At 40.0% G+C, this 19,659-nt stretch overlaps 1 long non-coding RNA gene across 2 annotated transcripts in view; it reads left to right on the top strand.

Moving 5' to 3' along the window:
- Positions 1 to 12,379, top strand: part of LOC140652567 (uncharacterized) — a 28,674-nt gene extending 16,295 nt beyond the window's left edge. The window contains exons 3-5 of one of the 2 annotated variants that reach the window (XR_012042850.1): positions 4,254 to 4,415; positions 5,793 to 5,862; positions 12,006 to 12,379. This is a non-coding gene — a long non-coding RNA (uncharacterized lncRNA). Of the gene's footprint in view, positions 1 to 4,253; positions 4,416 to 5,792; positions 6,010 to 12,005 lie in introns of those variants that run through there. The other variant, XR_012042849.1, reaches the window with a different exon arrangement.
- Positions 12,380 to 19,659: the final 7,280 nt, after the last annotated feature.

Below are 19,659 nucleotides of genomic sequence, written 5' to 3'. Positions count from 1 at the left end.
AATCATCTCACAGCTACCACGCAGAACATTTACCTTTCGTGTTCCACAAAACATAGCAAATAAACTGGCTTCTCAGACTTGTACAGGAAAACACAGTTCTATCGCCAGTTGATCTGGGGTAGCCCAAGCTGCAAAGCCAGCAATCCTCATGGGGCTGAGGAGACTGGCTGCGATGAAACCAGTTGGAGAAGGGAACAGCTTTTATCAGCATACAGCAATAGTGCTGCATCACAGCCCTGAACTCCCAGCGCAACAGGATCTTCTGATCCACCGTTGACCACAGAGCTACATCATTTGTGCAAGACCAGGAGAAGTGGGCCAGGGAAAAGTTTAGGAGCTCTCATGGTGAAAAGATAACAAAAATCCTGGCTCCTTTGTCTTTTGTGTGATTTAGCTTTCTGTATCAGCGAACAGCAGGAGTGAAAATACACCGTTGGAGCCCAGTAAGTGACCTAAGCAACCTGTGACAGACAAAAAGATCTTGGAGTGTGATGGAAGGAAGAGACTCAAGTTTCAGCAGAAGGATCTACAGTGTCAAGTACTGCAGCACAGCCTGGGACTGCCACAATCCCCAATGCCAGTTGGAATAGGAATTAAGGGCAGAAATGAATTACTCTTGCAAATGAAACAGGAGCTGCAGATGCATAATTTGGGAGTTTCCAACAGCTCAGGGAAGAAGCAGTAGCCGACAGAAAGCTGAGAGCTGCCTACTAACACTTCAGCAGTAAAAGGAAGAAAGATTTACAGTCAGCTGGGCAAACTGGGACAAAAAGCTTTCTTTGAGAGTGTGCCTTACAGAAATGCTGCAAACTAAAGCATAAAAAAGATCTTTGAAATGCTACGTATATTAAGTATTAGATAATTAAGATAGAAAACTTGAGACTCTGCACTGCCATGAGCAGCTGATATAGATAAAAACCCTAATTTGTAAAGACATATCGAGGGCCCTGAAGGCAAAAATAAAATAATTTAGATCATAAAGCTAAGAAACCCCCTTGTTACAGTTTGGTATAAGAAGCAGTCAAGGAAGTGGGTTGCTGCAGTATTCAAAAGGCAATTTGTATCTAAACACATCTTGAACTGTCTTTGACTACCTTGCTTTACTTTATTTTTAAAGGGGGGGGGGGAGGGGGGGGATCATTTATTTTACAAGCACTCAAAGAGTTTCAACTGAAAACATACGGACAGCCCCAAACAATAAGAAAACTCTTCTGTTGCCCCGACCCGCACAGATCACGCCAAATCCAAGCAGGTGCATGAAGAGCACAGATTACAGCCATACACCAAAGCACTACTTAGCCAGTATCCTGTTTCTGTCAGGGACTGGTAGTAGGTGCTAGGGAAGAGCAGAAGACCAGGGCAAGCAGATACTCCTATTTCCTCAACATCTTTTCCAGCTTCCACCAAAATGCAGGTCAGGGGCTTCCTAAGTCTGGAGGTGTCTTTGCATCTTTGCAGACCTACACTGTTCTTTCATCGTTTTGTCCAAGAATTAACTGTGAAATCATGTTCAGCTACAAAAAACCCAACTTCTCGTCTCAGGCCAAGTCTACAGAAAACTCTTGCCAGTGAAACAGTATTAGCTTGCGGTGAAAGTCAGTCCCTTCCCCCCTTTTTTAAAATCAGCACCTAAGCAAGTTTTTCTGCTTGTACAGCTTATTCCCTTTTAAGGGAGTAAAATATATTAGACAACAAGACATAAGAGAAGGGTTTTCTAGTTCAGATATCCTAGCAAGCCTATTCTAGCCTTTAGAAAAATAGCCACATGACAGAAACATATATTTAATAGTGCCCACAGAAATTAAACATTTAAATATAAACATGCGTATCCCTTTTGGCATTTCATTTATTAAAAAAAAAGATGCCAAGCTGTTCCAAATTTCATTTTCTGTGAATCAAAGCTTATGCTTTACTTTCAGAAATTGAATGCTGTTCCCAGTAGCCTCATCTCATCTATCCTTAAAACATAATACTTACACTACAAACTATTTCTTGGGGTTCTGAAATAACTGAACAGTGCTTTATGCCTTTTCTTTGTTTTGTTATGTGCAAACTAAACATTAATCCCCTCCAGGCAAAAAACAGACTTACTGATTCTATGGAAGTGACAAGAACCTCAAAGGTAGCATAAAGTTGTTGTACAAGAGTAATCAGAACCATAAAGTCAGTTTTAATGCATCGAAATAAGCAGACAAATCCCAAAAAAGCATTAACAAGTAGAGCTTACACAAGTGGCCATGAGAAGGCCTGTGCTCGAGTTTTGATCTCCACACAAACTGGACTGCTGACAAATAATCACAATTCACAGTTTCATAGTATAGTCTGGATTCAGGGGCTCTCTAGCCCAAGCAAAGCAGTATATGACATGCAGAACAAGGAAGATGACCAAGGGCTGGAAGTCAGGCTCCAGTCTTTTTCTCAACTCTGATAATGGACTTACTTTTAAGAAGCAATTTAACTACATTTTCTGCAAGTACTTTTGTTTTTCTTCACCTATAAAATGGGATTCAGAGCACAAAAAAAACTATTGCATGTCTAAGGTGGCCAGAAAGAACAAAACAGATACTGTGTAAGATATTTGTACAAGAAGCAGTCTAATTTTGCATATTTATAAGGCAAATCGTTTCACTTTCAAAAGAAGAAAGGCTATATTGGATGAACATTTTAGTGCACAGCACATTTAGGAATAAGTCTAGCAGTGTCATTATTCTGATGAGGAAAGTGGTCCTAAGGGTTGATGCATCTTACGACTATAGGAGAATTTATAGTAGAAGAGAATTCTTTGATGTTTTATTTAAAAGTTTTGCTCAATAATTCAATAAAGAGATCCATTATAAATCAGGAAAGAGTAAGAACATGCCATGAGTACAATCCAGTAATGAATAAAAAGCAAACCAACACAAGCATAGCAAGTATCTGTAATTTAAGAAGCATATAATTCACTATTTAACCCTACTGAATTAAGTTACCTGGGGTATAAACCAGCACGGAGTCTTGGATCTAAATAGTGACCCTACTGTAACTCCCTCATCCTGCAAGAGTGGGTAGATGAAAATTACACAGCAGCTCCAATGTTTTTATTAACAGACATGCAATGGTCTAGCTTTTTGATCACCTATTGATGCCAGATTTTTTCAGGATTCCAGGTGAGGCAAACGTAAAAAGGAAAAGTAAGATATATGTGTTTTGTTCCTTTTATCTTTCCCTCTCATTCTTGCACAAGTACTGTCAGGTCAGTTAGATACCCCAATGCCTATTAATTAATCAAAACACTGTTGCGCACAAATCCCAAGAACAGGATTCAACAGGATTCATCCCAAAAAGAGGATTTACCTTTCCTTCATAGAAAGATACGTTGCCTTAGTGCTCCCAAGTGTCAAAAAGAACATGTGGCACAACAGGACTGGATGACTAGAATTTCTGGTGGACACACCTTCATGGACACCTCATTTCCCCTTCAAGCTGCCTATAATCAGTCTCACATACAGAAGATTAAAAATACTAATTTCTTATATTCCCACATATCTTGCCATTCTGCATTTTCTAGCAGGAACTACAAAATTATTTTACGTAACCTCACAAGGAATCCGCTAGCAGCAAGGAAGCCAAACCAAATCAGGAAATGCATTTCCACAAAGAGTCTTCCATCAAAACACAGCAAATATGAAAATTTCCAACAACTCAGCATGTTGCTACATCGCCATTTGCCCATAAATCCCAATAATACATAGCTCTGGGATCCCATTAGCATCCTAGACAGTGAATAACAAGTGAGCTATAAATCTCAAGCCCTATAATCACAGTCAGGGCTACCTATGCCCAATCTTTGAATCCAAAAATATTTTTTAAAATTGCATTAGCTATTTTTATTTTATTTTGTGCCAAAATAAGCAATTCTGAACTGAATGACACCTTTTATCAACATCAGCTGTAAGCTTGTCATTTATCACTACCCGCACTAAACAAGACATCGGGGGGGGGGTGGGGGTGGGGGAATCTTGACTTCAGATCTGTTATGACAGCAGCAACATCACAACTAGATATAGAAGGCTAAGCACTTTGTGCTTCCTTCCTTCCCAGGAAGTAATATTTCTACCTCTTGCTATTCTTGTATCCACCCCCCCAATACCTATTCTATTCCAGATAGTCCTGATTGACCCTTCAGAATACATCATAATTTGTCCCAGATGCTCCTCTGTACATATTGATTAAAATAATAATAATAATAATAGCTATCTTTCTTCCTGACCCAGGTACCACTGAGGCACCCGAGGTCAACATCAACACAAGACAGAACTTAGCAGGACGTGACAGTGGTAACATGCACAAGGAAACAAGATCTTGCCTTAATCAGTCTCCTGCTGCTTTATATTCCTAATCTGAAGGCAAATGCCACTAGGCTGATATGCTTTCAGGTAAAGAATAGCTGCCTTAATTTTATTATCCTAACAGGATTGTGAAAAAAAATCAATTAAAAAAAAAATGTCTCTAAAAGATTACTTAGGAACAAGCTCTGAGAATTATATAAACCTTCCTTACACTACGATGTCAGGCATAACTGGAAAGCCAGAAGAAATGGGAAAATTAAGCCTGAAGAACTAAATGCAAGTGAAGCAGAACTAAACCATCTCCCCTTAAGCCTCTATTCTATTTCTCAGTTTTGGAAAGCTGTAGTAGAACTCTGTTCCTTTACAGACATCCCACAAGTATTCAAATGTAAAAGTTCTCAGATTGTGTAACAACTCAATCTGAGGCATGGGCTTACATATATGGCAGTGGAAATCAGAATTTACTATACTTGCCATTATTTAAATTCTTAAAAGTCAGATCTGGCAGTCATCAAAATTACGTTAGAAGCTCAACACTAAAAAGGTGCGTGCTGTAAAGGCTTGTGGTAGCATTTTTAAGCTTATTTTATCTGTAGAGTAGGGGTTTTATGCTTATGCTGCTATTGTCTCTAGGTGTTAACTTTCAAGAAGGCTAGAATCATTTACTGTACCATGAACTAGCCCTGACTTGCCAGATTTACCTCTTTTTAAGTAAGGCTTGTTCTTTTAAACAAGTCACATAAAAAGTTATTCACATATGCAATGTTTTCTGTTGCTATGTATACTAATACCCTTTAATAAGAATACAATTTTTGAACAAGCAAAATGTAAAACTGTACTACTATTTGATCATGGTTTTGCAGAAATAAAGTGATGAACAACAGTTCCGGACAGTTTCCCCACAAATAAGTTTCCTCTCCACCTAAATGAGAGACATTTTAGGGGGTTATTTCCAGATACAGTTTATGTGTATTCATAAACCAAACCAATTGGTTACATATCTCAGAGAAAGTTACAACAGACTATTGATTAACATTATACTTACCTCTCTTACCTTACAACTTCTCTTATGTTACGACCCGAGCTGACAGTGTTTTCAAAGATTAAGTTTTCAATTAAATGCAGCTTGAGTTCTTCAGCGTCTGAGAGACTAACTGCTGAACGTCCTTATTACATAGCTTACAAACATTTTAACGCTAGTGCAATGATGTACGACAAGTTGATTGTTAGTGCTCTAACACAAGAAAGGGCATATGGTTCCTGTCAGACTATTCTGTTTATTTCATTCTTACAGCTGTTGCGGAAGCAAATAGAAATTTTAGGTAGACCTCTCAAAACTTTAATTGGTTTCTGTATGCATAGCTGTTTATGCTAAAAGCTTTCATTTAAACAAATACCTTAGTGCAGTTAGTACAATGCAAAAGCAATTGAGAGTCATTCACCATTTGTTTTTCCTTTCATTAGACGACTGCTCAGTGATCCTCGGCACAAATGGAGCAGCGCTGCGAGACACACTATGACAGCATACAAAATGGTAGTGCCTGGTCCTGAAGGACTTTCAGTCAGAAAAAGATTAAAACCTTCTGTAATAGTTTCCCTGCAGGCCTGATGAAAAAGCCACATTTAATATTATTGCAAAAGTGCACTGAGGCTCCAACCAGTGCACAATAAAAGTAGATGCTGTGCTAAGTAACAACACTTGCCTCAACTTTCTTTCTCTGCTCTTAAGTTGGGTCCCCATTCTTACCAGGAGCACAGCCCGTGATCAGATGGGCAGCCTGGGGCTAGTTAAAGAAAACATTCATTCTCCTCAGCTCTCTGACAGTTTTTAAACAAACAGTTGTTTAAAACTGCTTCCAATTTTGGAACATTAGAAATGGGCTCAGTAAAAACAGATCTGTAAGGCACAGAAGGCTGCTGGCAATGAGAAACAAGTTGAATCAATGAAATTTACTACCTCTCCATCTGATGGAAGCTAACACGTCTCTTCAGACTGTAGCAAATACATGCAAATATGTCCTATTCCAACAAAACATTTATTTCATCACATCTGGAAAGATTATAGCATTGTCCCTTTCCCTACCAGCAAATAAAAGCAGCAGCCTGGTAGTATAGGCAGAGTAGATTCATGCCCCGAGTACCAGCTTATGGAGTCCTGCAATTTCATCCAAATCTATGCTTCCAGTTTTCAATCATCAAACATAGCAATGCATGCCTGAATGTGCAGAAAGCCTAATTCAATTGCTCTGGCAAACACAAATCACTTTGACCGTGCATGGGTGGCAACCTTATGACCCACTGCTAGACCCATAGAACATGCATGCCTCCCAAAAGGGAGCTGTACATACACAACAGGCTCAGCCAAAATTGTTGCTCTACAGTCCATATATTATGTTTATCTAGAGTAAAGCCTGCGTCCTATTGCTCCCAACACCACTCTACAGGGATGTTTGGAAACACAGAGGGGCCTCACATCTTGGGGTATAATCAAGTTTTTAGGACAGAACGCTCTTACGAGTTTGAGCATGTCCAGCAAGATTCTGGGTGCGCTTGTCATTAGCACATATCTAGCAAGCAAATAAATCCTATGAAAACACATCTGTGCCCAGACAGTAGTATTAATAACCAGGAGGAATAAGTGTGCTTCACATTTCTATTAGTAATGTATTATCTTGCTGTAAATATTAACTTTGCTGTCGTTTAGACAGCTAAATGCAAATTAATGGAAAGCTTATGGGAACATAAAGAGACTATGCTCTTAATGATCTTCTTAATACTACCTTTCAGCATACCAGTGGGAATTATGGAGAGATGCATTATGAGACATTATTTCTAGTGCCATTAGAGCCTTAAGACACACAGATAAAAGTATAAGATGACATAAGTATGCATAAGGAGGATTTTAGTGACTTTTTTAATAACTTCTTAATCACAGAAGTGTTTCTAATACAACTGTTTCCAGCATGTAATTTAAACTGAAAGTTAATGTTTAACAGGAATAGATGTAATGAACCAGTTTTAGTAGGATTTCTTATTAGAATACCTCGGTTTTGCCAATTAGCAGAAGCTAACATTTTAATATTACACACTGCCACGGTAGAAGACGAACGCTCTGCTTCTTTGTTCAGCCCTGTTTTGTGATAGAAACCAAGCACAATTTCTAATATATGCCACTTAAAAGCGTTGAGGGTGAAGAAAGAGAGAAAATTCCCATTTATAAGTCAGTAGGGGAAAAGCAGCCGAGAACCTGTATATGGTGAGACAAAATACGTATCATAGCTACACAGAGACTGTTTTGTTTTTGCAAAAGAGGCAATTGCTGAAAACAAGATTGGAATAGATCTTCTCTAAATCAATTAAATGCTTTGCCTTTAAGCAAAGTAACTTCTAAATGGAAACAGACCAATCTAGTAAAGCTCCACCAGATAATCTGCAAGTTCAAAACAGCAGCCCCTGAGATTACCTAGACAGATTTCCTGAATTTAGACCTGTCCTGTGCAAGAGTTTTGCAACAACATTCAGCTCTTACACCACACCAATATGACGCAAGACATGCTCTGTGTCACCAGCAGGAAACTCTATGGCTACAAAATGGCCTCAGGTAACCTATAGATTTCTTCACAATGCCATTATCGATACAACTGATTAGCTTAAGAGAGAAAATCTTGCATCATTTGTGCCTCTTCTTGAGGGTTGCAGCTAGTTAGAAGTATGGGGGGGGGGGGTGGGAGGGGAACAAACTTCCTTGCTTGCATTGACTGATGAGGTATATAGGGGGGATATACCGCCAGGCCTTTTAAGTCACAAATTCCAGGTTCAGGTAGACCTATGGAGCAAACAAGTCCTACAGTCAAAAACTCCCAGTGGTAATGACCAGTCTGTCAGCTACGCTGCCTGTACCTCTTCTGGAAAGCAAGGTTTCAAAAGCCTCCCTCTCAAGCATTAGAAAGAAACCCATGAGCACTCATTCAATACACCTGGGTATCAGCAGACATTCACATCAAGGGGACAGACAGGACATTGTTTATGAATGCCAGGAAACAACTGGAAAAAGCACTGTCTCAGAAACATGGGTACCAAAGCTTTGTAGCACCCGCTGCCCTGCCATAGGCATGCATAGACTTTGCTACGTCTTTTTTCAGGGAGGGAAAAGTTAATTTGCGGGGCAAGTCATCAAAGGTATCAGCCTCTTTCCAAGGAACCACTCGACATTTCCCTTTGTTCAAGCTAATCTCTATCTGCAAACAACTTTCCACGCCAATGCTGCCATACAAATCCTGCTGGACTGGGCAAACTGGAGCCCCAGTCAGGATTTCAGCAGGAGCACCACAAAAAAAAGAGCTTCCTTCAGGGTGCTCGGGAAGGCCTTGCTGCGGCACTTCTCCTCACAGGGGAGCACAGCCTCTGCAGCGCTGGCGTCCCTCGCTAAACACCCCTGCAGAGCAGGCAGGCCTGCCCCTCTCGCAGCACAGCTCTCTGCAGAGCTCCCATCTAATCCCAGCCTTCCCTCACTCAAAGCACAGACCATAAACCTAAGTTTCTGCTCCCACCTGGGCTCCTCCAGCTCCCTGTTTCCTCTTTCAGTTCACGTGGATCTTGTGATTTTTCCTGTAGCCAAGCACTGTCACCATAGCGAGATTTTCTCCTCCTGTAGGCCTCTCCTGCCCACCTCCCCAGCTGCAGCCACGGGTTCCTCACACCCTGAGGCACAGCTGAGGGCTAATTAGGTACTCGGGCTCCATTAAGCCTCCTTCCTGCTAATTCAGGGTTATACCTCTGCACTGGGTCAATCCCACAACAACTTCCCATCCCTATGGTGAAAAGAGGGCACACTTCAACCCCTGTTGTGTACAAAAGACATTCCGGAGCCTTTGGCTCGCTTTTTACTCGGAAGAAGGCAGGAAACAGGCTGCTTTCCACCGTTACAAAGATTTGCAGCAGTTTCAGAAAAATACGTTGTTTTGCTTTGAGATGGACCCGTATGTTTTAAAAACCTACAGGAATAAAAGGAGATAGATGGGCTCGTTCCAGAAGAGTAAACAGTTTTGGTTGCTCAGCTGAGATCAAAGGGACTCTACTCAAACTGATTTTGATCTCTGTCCCTTAGATTTCAAATGAGTGTCCCAGTTGCTCGGGTACACCCACACACGTGTACTCGCTTTTGACTAGGAATGCCATTTACCCTGGAGAAGTTTTCGGTGAACGGGTATGTTCTTGTAGAAACTCCTGAGTTACCAAACTAGCACTTTCTACAAACGAACAAACAAAACCACTTCCCTCCCCCCCAAAACACGGATATTTTTGCCTTTAATGCAGCGAAACTGAACACAAAGTACTCTCCTCACCACGCTTCATCAGGTTCAGGAACGGCAGTGAGGAGCTGCCCCTCAACCCAGTGTGAGAGTACTCAATTGAAGGGCCCAATTTTCTATTTTTCCATGTAAAGAGAGTAACCTCTACAGCCTGGTGGTTAGATCTGCACAAGGGAGGACACACGGATTTCAGTCCCTCTTTTGGCAACTATCCTACACCAATTATTCGTAAGAACCAGAACCCCCCACCTTCCCTTTTCTTTGGGAGTGCTCTCACCAGCAAGTGACACACTCACTCTTCCTGATCCAAAGCATATTTAATTATTCCATGCAAAACTTCACTAAAGGGAATTCAGTAAGCAGAATACTAGAACAATTTATAGCCTGGCAATTAGAGCATTGCCTTTCAAATTCCTGCAAGCAGTGAATGAAGTGGACTTTGTGTACCTACTGTCCGCATGAACACTCTAATCATTAAGCCCTTGGGTAAACAAGGGGGGGTATAGGCCACTCTTGCCTTTTTACCAGCCTAAGATAATAAATAAAACTTTTCTATCTCAACTTCATTTTAAGCACAAACAAAAAATATCCATAGCATGTCAACCCACCAAGCAGAAAAGTGTTTTCTCTACCTTTTCTCTACCTGACCCTTCAGGCCAGCATGTAGGAATGGGCCAGCATCACGTAGGGTCACCTGGATACCCACGCCCACTGAATATCCATCCCTTCCAGAGACACTCATCTTTAGACCACCCACTTCTCTTTCTGGTCTGGTATCCAGTTTACACAGTTGAGTATGAATCAGGCACCCACAGGTTGTTTTATTAAGTATTGTGGCTGTTCTCCCAGGTCTATAGAGTATCCCTTTCTCCATATTTCCTCACCTAAAAAGTACCACTACCTCTTCCTGAGATAGCTGTGTTTTGCATGGAGCCTGTGCTCCTTAAATGCAGAATGGCGGCTGGATTAACTTCCATATATGAAGGACGTACGCCATCTGTGAACCTCAATGGTACCTATATAGATGAGAGAGGCGCAGAGCTCTCCAGCACCACCAAGTCCGAGACACCCCTGGACACGGCACATGCTATGTGGGAACTTTAGTATCGGAGAAGCAGGCACCCCTGGATTACAGATCCTTCAATGCAAAATTGCAGCAGAGTGTAAATTTTAACCTCACATACATAAATACCACTTAAATCCATTTGTGGATCTAAGCTTTAGGCCTTTTCTAAAAAAACCTAACCTCCGCAGGTATTTTTCTCTCTTTGCTACTTTTCTCTTTCCCATCTAACCTGGGAATTAGAAGAGCCAACCAGTTCAGAGCAAGGCTACAAACCACAGTTTGGAAATAAAAAAGACAGAAGGCCAGTTTGCTTAACATCTTCCCCACTTGAATGAACCTCAAGTTCGTTGGGCATTTATCCTTAAAGCACACTTGACAATGGGGCAACATGATGCTGAAATGCTCAAAGGCAAAACTGTTCTGGGATAATCGGTTTATCCACATTCACAGAGTGTGCCATTCATTGTATGCCCAATACAAACCCCTTTTCTGTGCTAAAAGCCAGAAGGGCTCTGGAGGTTTACTGGTCATGAATGAGAGGTCTCACTCTATATCACAGTGTAAGCTAGTAAATGTATCATGAAGCCATGCCAATGCATTACAGTGCAGGATAAAATAAAAAATATATCAAGATACCTCTTTAAAACAATGCAGACTGTAAATTCATAGGCTAGCTCCTTCCCAAATACTGAAAATATGGACTAAATGCTAGTTTCAAATCTGTGCAGCAGGCTCCTTGACTAACATTTGGGTCTCAATAAAGAGATTACTGTAGGATTAAGCCTTACCTTGGGAGGCGGAGAAGAAACAAATCTCTAATTATCTCTACTCTTGTACTCTGACCATGATCTCTTTTTCTCTGGGGAAAAATAAGCTTTGTATTGTCTAAAGTTTAATATGTGTATTCTTTCAGTTAGTTTTAATATATTTTAAAGTATTAATGAAGTAACTTATAACTTTTATTTTCTAGTTCTAACATGTACTTTTAAATAGGAATATTTTTTGTAATTGTTCTTGCAGCATATACACATAAAAAGCCTTCTTTTAAATATTTTACTCTGTAACCTGAAATTCCCTTTTAGCTATGACCTAAACCACTTGAACCACTACAGGAGAAGGAATTTTGGATTTGCAATCAGTTTACTTTTTGTTACTATTTAACTAAACTATTGACAAATATTTGCAAAGCAAACTCTCTTTGTTAATGACTAAACACCGTCAAGAACAGAAATAACCTTTCTCATTTAGAGAGGAATGCCATCCAAGGTGCAAAATTCACTATCTTATTCTTCCTCCTAGGGGCAAAGTTGAAGTTGCAAGAAAAATAACTGAGGAAAAAAACAAAGAAGTCTTGATCTAGAAAAATAAAATCATGGCTCTGCTGAGTGGAGTGAAGAGGGAAGGAAACTGAAGGACCTGCTTTCTAAGAATGTGAAAGAAAACATACCTCAGTATGTGACTCTCAGAGAGACAATGAGAAGTTAATGGCAGACAGGAATTACAGTTTAAAATAACTTTAGAACAGCACATGAGATAGTGCTTTTGGTGAATTTGGTGAACAGGAAAGAGAAAGATGAAGGCAGAGAAGAAAGATGCATAGAAATGAGGGAGACTGACAGGACGTCACAGGGAGGTACAGGAAGAGAATAAGCAAAAAGCATGAAGAAGACGTGAGAGAGAAACATGGATTGTTGCAGGAGAGGGAAAACCAGGATAAGTACTGATTTTGCACATGCAGAAGAAATTAAAATCACCAGGAAAATTCACAAAGCTACACGAAAGAAACAGGAGCTAGAAAAGGAGGAAAAAACCATGAAAAATGAAGAAAACCCTAAGTTATCTGTCATTTTCTCATTTGTACTAAACTTAATCTAAATTACACACACTTTTGTTTGATTTAGAGGAAGTCAGGAAAGCTCTACAAAATGTTTTTTTTTCCCTGGAAAATGAAGTGTCCAAATCACAGTTTTCCTGAAATGTTTCTATTCTGTTAGGAAAAGTAGAACAAAATATGTTATTTTGAGTTAAACTGAACTGATGTTAAGTTTGCCTAACCAGTCAAAACCCCTCATTTGGGGTTAATCTATAACTAAACTTTTCCTGTGTGAATTGTTGTAGGGTTTCTGGGGAGTTATTGTTCAACTACCACGTTCTATTCAATGGATTAACTTTCCCAAGGGGGATTGCAGCTTCCCATCTGCTAAAACTGTTACATTATACACTACTTGCAGGAAAACCAGTATGTCACAGGAGACGTCGCCTAAACAGACACCTAGTCTAAAGACGAAAATGGGAATAAGGCACAGAACTGTTTCTTTCATAGACCCCCCCACTTCCCACTTGTACTCATTATTTGCTTCCAGTCCACAGCCTTGTTATGGTTTTCTGTTTCCTACCCTCACCTCCTCTCACACCCAAAGATACTTCTTCTACGCTCCATGCTCTTACCACTACTACCACATGTCTCCACATTACTGCTGCCTTCTCTCTGCCCCATCCTTATTTACTAGACACTGTCTACTACAAAGACTAGCATGTCTGCTATGAAAAGTAATATGCTCTCCTTGGTATTTCGGGCACATCAGCCTGTCCAGGCATCTTCATTCTCAAATGGCTGTCACTCAGACCCTTTTCATGAGCCCAGAAAACAAGCCTCTTAACTGATGCTAGTTAAGGGGTCGATGGAGGATGTGAGTGTGCTTGTAAAACATGGAGTCCTTGGTGTGTGCTGGCACAAAGGATACATATTTATAGGCAAAAAAACCAAAACCAAACCTCAGTACCAACAAAGAATTTCAAGCATAAAAAAGAGAACATTTTTCAATTATGTGTTGTGATGTATATGCCCAGGGGTGTAACATGTATGTGCACATGATAGGTGTATGGATGATAAGAAATGTTTTCAGCTCCTGCTGATTTTTTCCTTACCCCTAGGACTTGTTACAGAAGAAAATAGATTTCTAAAAATCTACTCAAAAAAATATAGTAAGATAGTTGCATTTAAGATGTACAAAATAAATTTAGTCTTGGATCACAGTTCAGTTGTAACTAGATTTCTTCTGGCTTTTTTAAAGACAGCAACTTGATGTATTTTACAAACTAAATAAGCTTATATGCAAAATTAACTGCTATGTATTGCAAATTTGTAAGACATTTTAGCCTTTCCTTCTGGAATCAACTAACCTCACTGATTAGTCACACAGGAAAAAACCTTTTCAAAGCTTCCCTCCAAAGAACATTTGTGTCTGAATTATGAGAGACCTAAAGGATGAACCAGTCACATGTTCTCCAAATCCTGAGTAAATCGGGTTTGTGTTGGAGAGTTGTCTTCCACCCCCACAAAGGAATTTCAAAGGTGTGAGTTACTCAATGTACTTGTATTTTTCAACAGAAATAACAGATGTTCTCAAGTTTCTCCAAGCTGTGACTCCAACTGTTGTGCTGAAAAAAGTCATGACCCAGCTCCTACAAACATATTAAAACCGATTTTATTTCACTTTACATTTTATTAGCCAGTTGCTCTGTCTATTTATACCATTAAATATGATGCTTTCAACGACAAAGGGACTCATCACACGCTAATTGAAACCAATGTCAGCACTCCAACTGGGTGCCAGAGTCCTTTACAAACATTGGCAAGCATACTCAATGAACTCATGTTTTAAAAAGTCCAATGTTCGCATAATCTCTAATGTCTTGTGGTATTCAGAATACCAAAATAAGAGGCACGGGAACCAAAGCAGTTTGTCAAGGACCTTTCCCTTTCTAGTTGCATCCCAAAAATATCAGGTTAGACCTGCCTTCTCTCTATTTTATAAAAGAGGTATTATTAGATGCCTGCTTGACTAAAGCACATATGAATCGGTGATGCAACCACGATATAAAGCTCATGAACTGCTAATTTATTGCAGGGCAGGACTAAATCAAGTTCACAGTGGATAAGTGTACCTTTAAAAATACACAACTAACATTTGCAGGTACCCTTTAGTCCACCTCGTCCCCTACCTGCGAGCATGAGGAGAGGTAGCACGTGATGTGCAATTTCTGAATTAGGCATATACCAACTGGTCATCTAGCATACCTTAGGGAAATGGTAACAGCTGAGCTCCTTCCAAAACCTTTGCACCATGGGAGCCCTCATGTGAGTTTCTCTCTACCCACCTGTCAATATTCACAAAACTTGCATGATTCCAACTGGTTTTGATATTTAAAAACAATTTTCTTCTCAAACTTGGCAGAAATTGGTCCATAGATTCAAAACTCGTTATAGACAGATTGATAGACAAAGAGCATGAAACCAGGTAAAATAGTAGTACTGCACAAAATCAGTGCAGCCCATGCTGAATACATTAAAATTGCCTGATTGACAGACCCTAGAAAGTAATTACCATGGTGAAATCATTAACTAGTACTGTGTTAACTCTGTGGAGCTCTGCAAACAAAGATTCTCTTTTAGTTTGTCAGTGACCTAAGAGAACAGTATCTTTCTCTTCAGGATTTATGGGCTGAAATACTAAGAGAGTTTGTTATCCAAGTCAGACAAGTCCATCACAGTAAAGCCTTCACTTAAAATCTCTGGTGATAACACTAGTCGCTTGTTACAGCCGTATTCGTAATCCCGAGAAACTTTCTTAAGCACAATACAGGTTGCACTTTGTTACTTTAGGGGATATCAGATTATTACAAGCTGCTAAAAAGGATATTTAACTTTGTCTCTCTCATAGCAAATTACACAATCTTTAGTTTAATAAAGTCAGATAAAGAACGCCTGTCTTCTCACAGCATTGTCTCAATCAAAATATACTTTTGAAGAAAACGAAATGTTTTGACTGCTGACAATTGAACTGATTTTATACAAAATAATTTCTCTAGTGACTTGTTTCCTACACACACCAGACAAATATTCAGAGCCCCAGCTCTCTACACATTCGTGGCTGAAAAGACATGGATGTGTAGCCTTTGAGACTTTTTCACGTAAAGAAGGAGGGAGCCTTCCTTACCTGTAGTCAGAGAGGTTTTGTCTGTGTATGGTTTATTCATATAGCATGTACGTTATTTGAATGACTTAAGTCAAAGGCCTCTTTACTATGTACCTGCTAGAATCAATACTTAACATCCAGATGATTAATAGGGTTTGCAGCTTGGGAATCAAGCCTTTCTGAATACTAAAGAGTCAAATATCTAGAGGTGTTTATTAAGTGTATAATCCACCTTTTAAAAGCATAAATATTCTGAAACTTCATGGCCTGTCACCTTAATTAGCCAAAATACTAGACAATTAAAGAGACATTTTATTATCAGTGCTTTTTGCTCCTGAGTGCTAGAAAAAAAGCAGTTTTGCCTTTCATTGCCTGCATGGAGAAATTACTAAGAAATCTACTGAGAATTGAATTGTACTGAAATCACCGAGATTAAACTTCGTATAACTTAGTATCAGTGAATGGCATCAGGGACTGATTGCCATCGCAGAGGGACTGAAGCCCTCTACTCTCAGCTGCCATGTGTGTTCACACTACTGGGGCTCCAGCCTTACTCAGGGCTTTGAGAGTAGTTTTCGCCCTTTTACTATTCAATCCATAGACTCTCTTGCGATTAGTCCGACAGCATGCAAATGAGAGTTGGATATTTTTAAAGGTATAAATATCCGCTGTGAACTGGATTGAGTCATGCCCTGCACTGGGCTCATTTTTAATCAGAAGTTCATGAGCTTTATTCCATGGTTGCATCATGGATTCATATGTTTTATTCAAGTAGGAATCTGATAATACTTATTTTATAAAACAGAGAAGACATGTCTACCTTATAGTTTTGGGATGTAACTAGAAAGGGACAGATCCTTGACAAACTGCTTTGGTTCCTGTACCCATTATTCAGTATTCTGAATACTTCAAGATGTTAGAGATTATGCAAAGACTCTTTAAACTGGAGGCATTGTGAGGTAATAAAATCACGGAAAACACGGAAAGGAAGCAGGGCAGGCTTATTGCAGGGAGCTGTGACATAGCAAACAACCATATAGAAAAACGGGTTTAATTTGTTTGCTTCCCATACATCTCTTTTACGTAGGCTGCCATGCAGAATAAAACAAATGCTGTACATAAACTCTAGTGTATTATGTCAATAGAGTCATCTTTATCAAATGTACTTGTAGTCTTGCCAGAGAACAATATCAAAGTTGTTTGACAAGACCCATTTTTCCTGAATAACACAGGCACTTTATGGTCATGAATGAAAATGTGATATTCTAGCTGCTAAATATTGAAAGCGTGTAGATCTCCCAGTTTTCTAGCTTTCTGTCCACCTCTCAGCGATGTCTTAAGTCTCTAAGAATCTTAAATTGCATACCCTGGTTATTAGCCTAAATTCTGCTCCAGTCTCATCACTTTCAATTGCTTTTCGGAAGGTATAATTTACAACAGAATATCCACTTTTCTCTACCTACACATGAGATGATAAAATAACAGAATTTCCAAAAGAAACAGAAACAGGGGGGAAATGCCATTTTATATTAGCTCTCCATAAAACAGAACTGCGCAGAACCACACGTAGCCCCATTCTAAAACCAAAATTCTAAACAGATGTGGCCAGATATTTGTCCAGTCAGCATTGAGGGTGAATTTGATTGTGATGCTGGCAAGGGACCTGTAAAAAACACCACTGTGCCCCCATCGCACCGTCCTGAGCATGGTTCTCACTGAGTGAGGCAAACAGGGTGAGTACAGCCCCTCAGGGTGCAGTCCGGTAATACTACTACGCCAGTAACAGCCATCTGCCACAAAAGGCACAGTCCCGGTCCCCCTTCTCTCTTAGTCCCTATGGCAAATTTGTTCCTGGAATCAAGAGATTTAAGCAACTTTGGTACGGCAAATTAAACATCCTATGTTGGAGCTACTTCCGGGAAGTTTGTTACAGACTTACAAACCAAGACAAATAATTTGGTTTACTCTGCTTTTATTATTATATTATTTTATTATTGCTTTTATTATTATTATTACCGCTTTTAAAATTACACCTAAACCCACCCTCATTGTAGCTTGCACTGTACAGACATAAAACAAAGAGGCTGTTTTGACTCTAAAGTGCTTATTCTTTATTACTAGACTTACAGAGAGAAGATGAGCAGGAAGAGGATGTAATACCGGTTCATATGAAAAAGTGTGCCTAGCAAAACAGTTATGTAGCTATGCTCCGACTCTGACAAACCTTGGGGCACAGACAAGATGCTTGAAAAAGCAGAGGAAGATGGGCTTAGGGGTATTTACACAGATTCTGTGCTACAGATAGTCAGCAGTATGGGTGAAAGCATGAAAGTGAATGTACAAGAGTGCTTTAAAAGACTGGCATCATTTATATAATGGCAGTGACAGACTACTCCTTGGTGTTGTAGATGAGACATGGCTTGAAAAGTAAAGAGAAGTCATTTGTATTTCACACAGTGAAGAAAAGGGAACCAATGGCATTGTGCAAAAAAGAGGAGTGACAGGACTGGAACAATGAGCCAAGAAAATGACCTTTGCAATTGGATTGAAATGAAAGACAATGAAAGTGTTGTTAAGTGTGTGTGTGTTATGCACATAGCTCCCAGCAGGTTGTTCTGGGGGGGGAGGGAGGCAGGAGGCCATGGGAGCTGAGAAGGTAAGCAAGACATACCTGAAAAAGATAAAAAAGCAGTAACAGGAGAGAAATCAGCCGTTGAAAACAGACTAGAGCCCACAGACTAACAACTTGAACAGCTGGTTTGGATGAGACAAGAGCCAGCACAAGCGCATCCTACCATTAAGTGTCCTGTAATTAAAGGTTAGAAATATTTTGGAAGAAATTCATACAAATCTGACACTGCAGTCTGGAAAGCAGCAGTAATGAAGACTGTAACTCAGAAACAGCGTCAGTCCTGAAACACTTAAGCACATGCTGAATTTTGGGTAAACTGGACAGTTCTTGGTATTTGCTTTCTTAAAACAGAGGTGAACCTCAATTAAGTTTAAAGCAATTGCATTACAGTTACTGTCTTTCTCCCAGTGTCTCTACAGTTTTCCCACTGGGACTTAAAAACTGTGAGCAAGCAGAGACGAAGGACGAGTCTTAAGAAAAGACCTGTCTCCTGCCAGAACTCTTGAGCACTGATTTGGGAATACAAAGAAGATGTGGATTTGGATTAGCAGGCTACCCATGGACTTCCAGCATACTGAATTCCCCTGGATTGTAAGGGTCTGGGTATAGCATAAACAGTAAAGCAGTTCCTGCTTTGTCCAAGAAAAAAACCTTTATTTTCTCATTCTGTCCTGGTGTTGTTCTGCCAGGGAAAAGGGATTTGCCATAAGCCTTTAAGTGTTGTATACCGACCAAATTCTATATTAAAAAGTTCCATGTGGACAACTCAGACTACAGCACACATTTAGGGAGACTTGGGAGACCTACAGGAGTACTTTCATGCAGTGATAGCAAAGAATACTCCGACAGCTAGCAAAATTCAGCTGTGAGCTGCTAATTATCATGTGCTCCAAACCTCTTTTCACAGACTAAAACCCTCTGCAGTTGAAGTTCTGCAGTCTCTGAAAAGCTTAGCTGGAGTTTATCCTCTGGAGGCTGTAGGGAGAAGGGGAGTGACCCTTCCCTGACTAATTATGTAGCTTTATCTGCCTTCTCAGATGGAAGATGAAACTTTGATTTTGAAGGCTTTTGTGTAGTCTTGCCATATTTTTTGCTGCTTTTAAAAATAGTTACTCAGTTGTGCTCTTATCAAAACAAATGTTTTTTAAGGTATAGGGATCTAAGAAATGATCCATCACCCCTTTCCCAGGAGGAGAAAAAGTTGCCCTGGTATAATCAATGCCTCTTTCTGTGCCAGCATACAGCCTGGTGGTTTGAGCCCAAGCTGTATCCAGCCTGGGAAGAAATGCCAACCACCCCAAGGTTGCCTTATAGTGGGGAGATGTGCCACCTTCCCAGCATG

This window comes from Ciconia boyciana, chromosome 5 (assembly GCF_034638445.1).
Source record: "Ciconia boyciana chromosome 5, ASM3463844v1, whole genome shotgun sequence".
In the NCBI taxonomy this organism is placed as follows: domain Eukaryota; kingdom Metazoa; phylum Chordata; class Aves; order Ciconiiformes; family Ciconiidae; genus Ciconia; species Ciconia boyciana.
The sequence above is the reverse complement of the archived record's forward strand: the minus strand, read 5'-3'. Positions and strand labels throughout refer to the sequence as shown.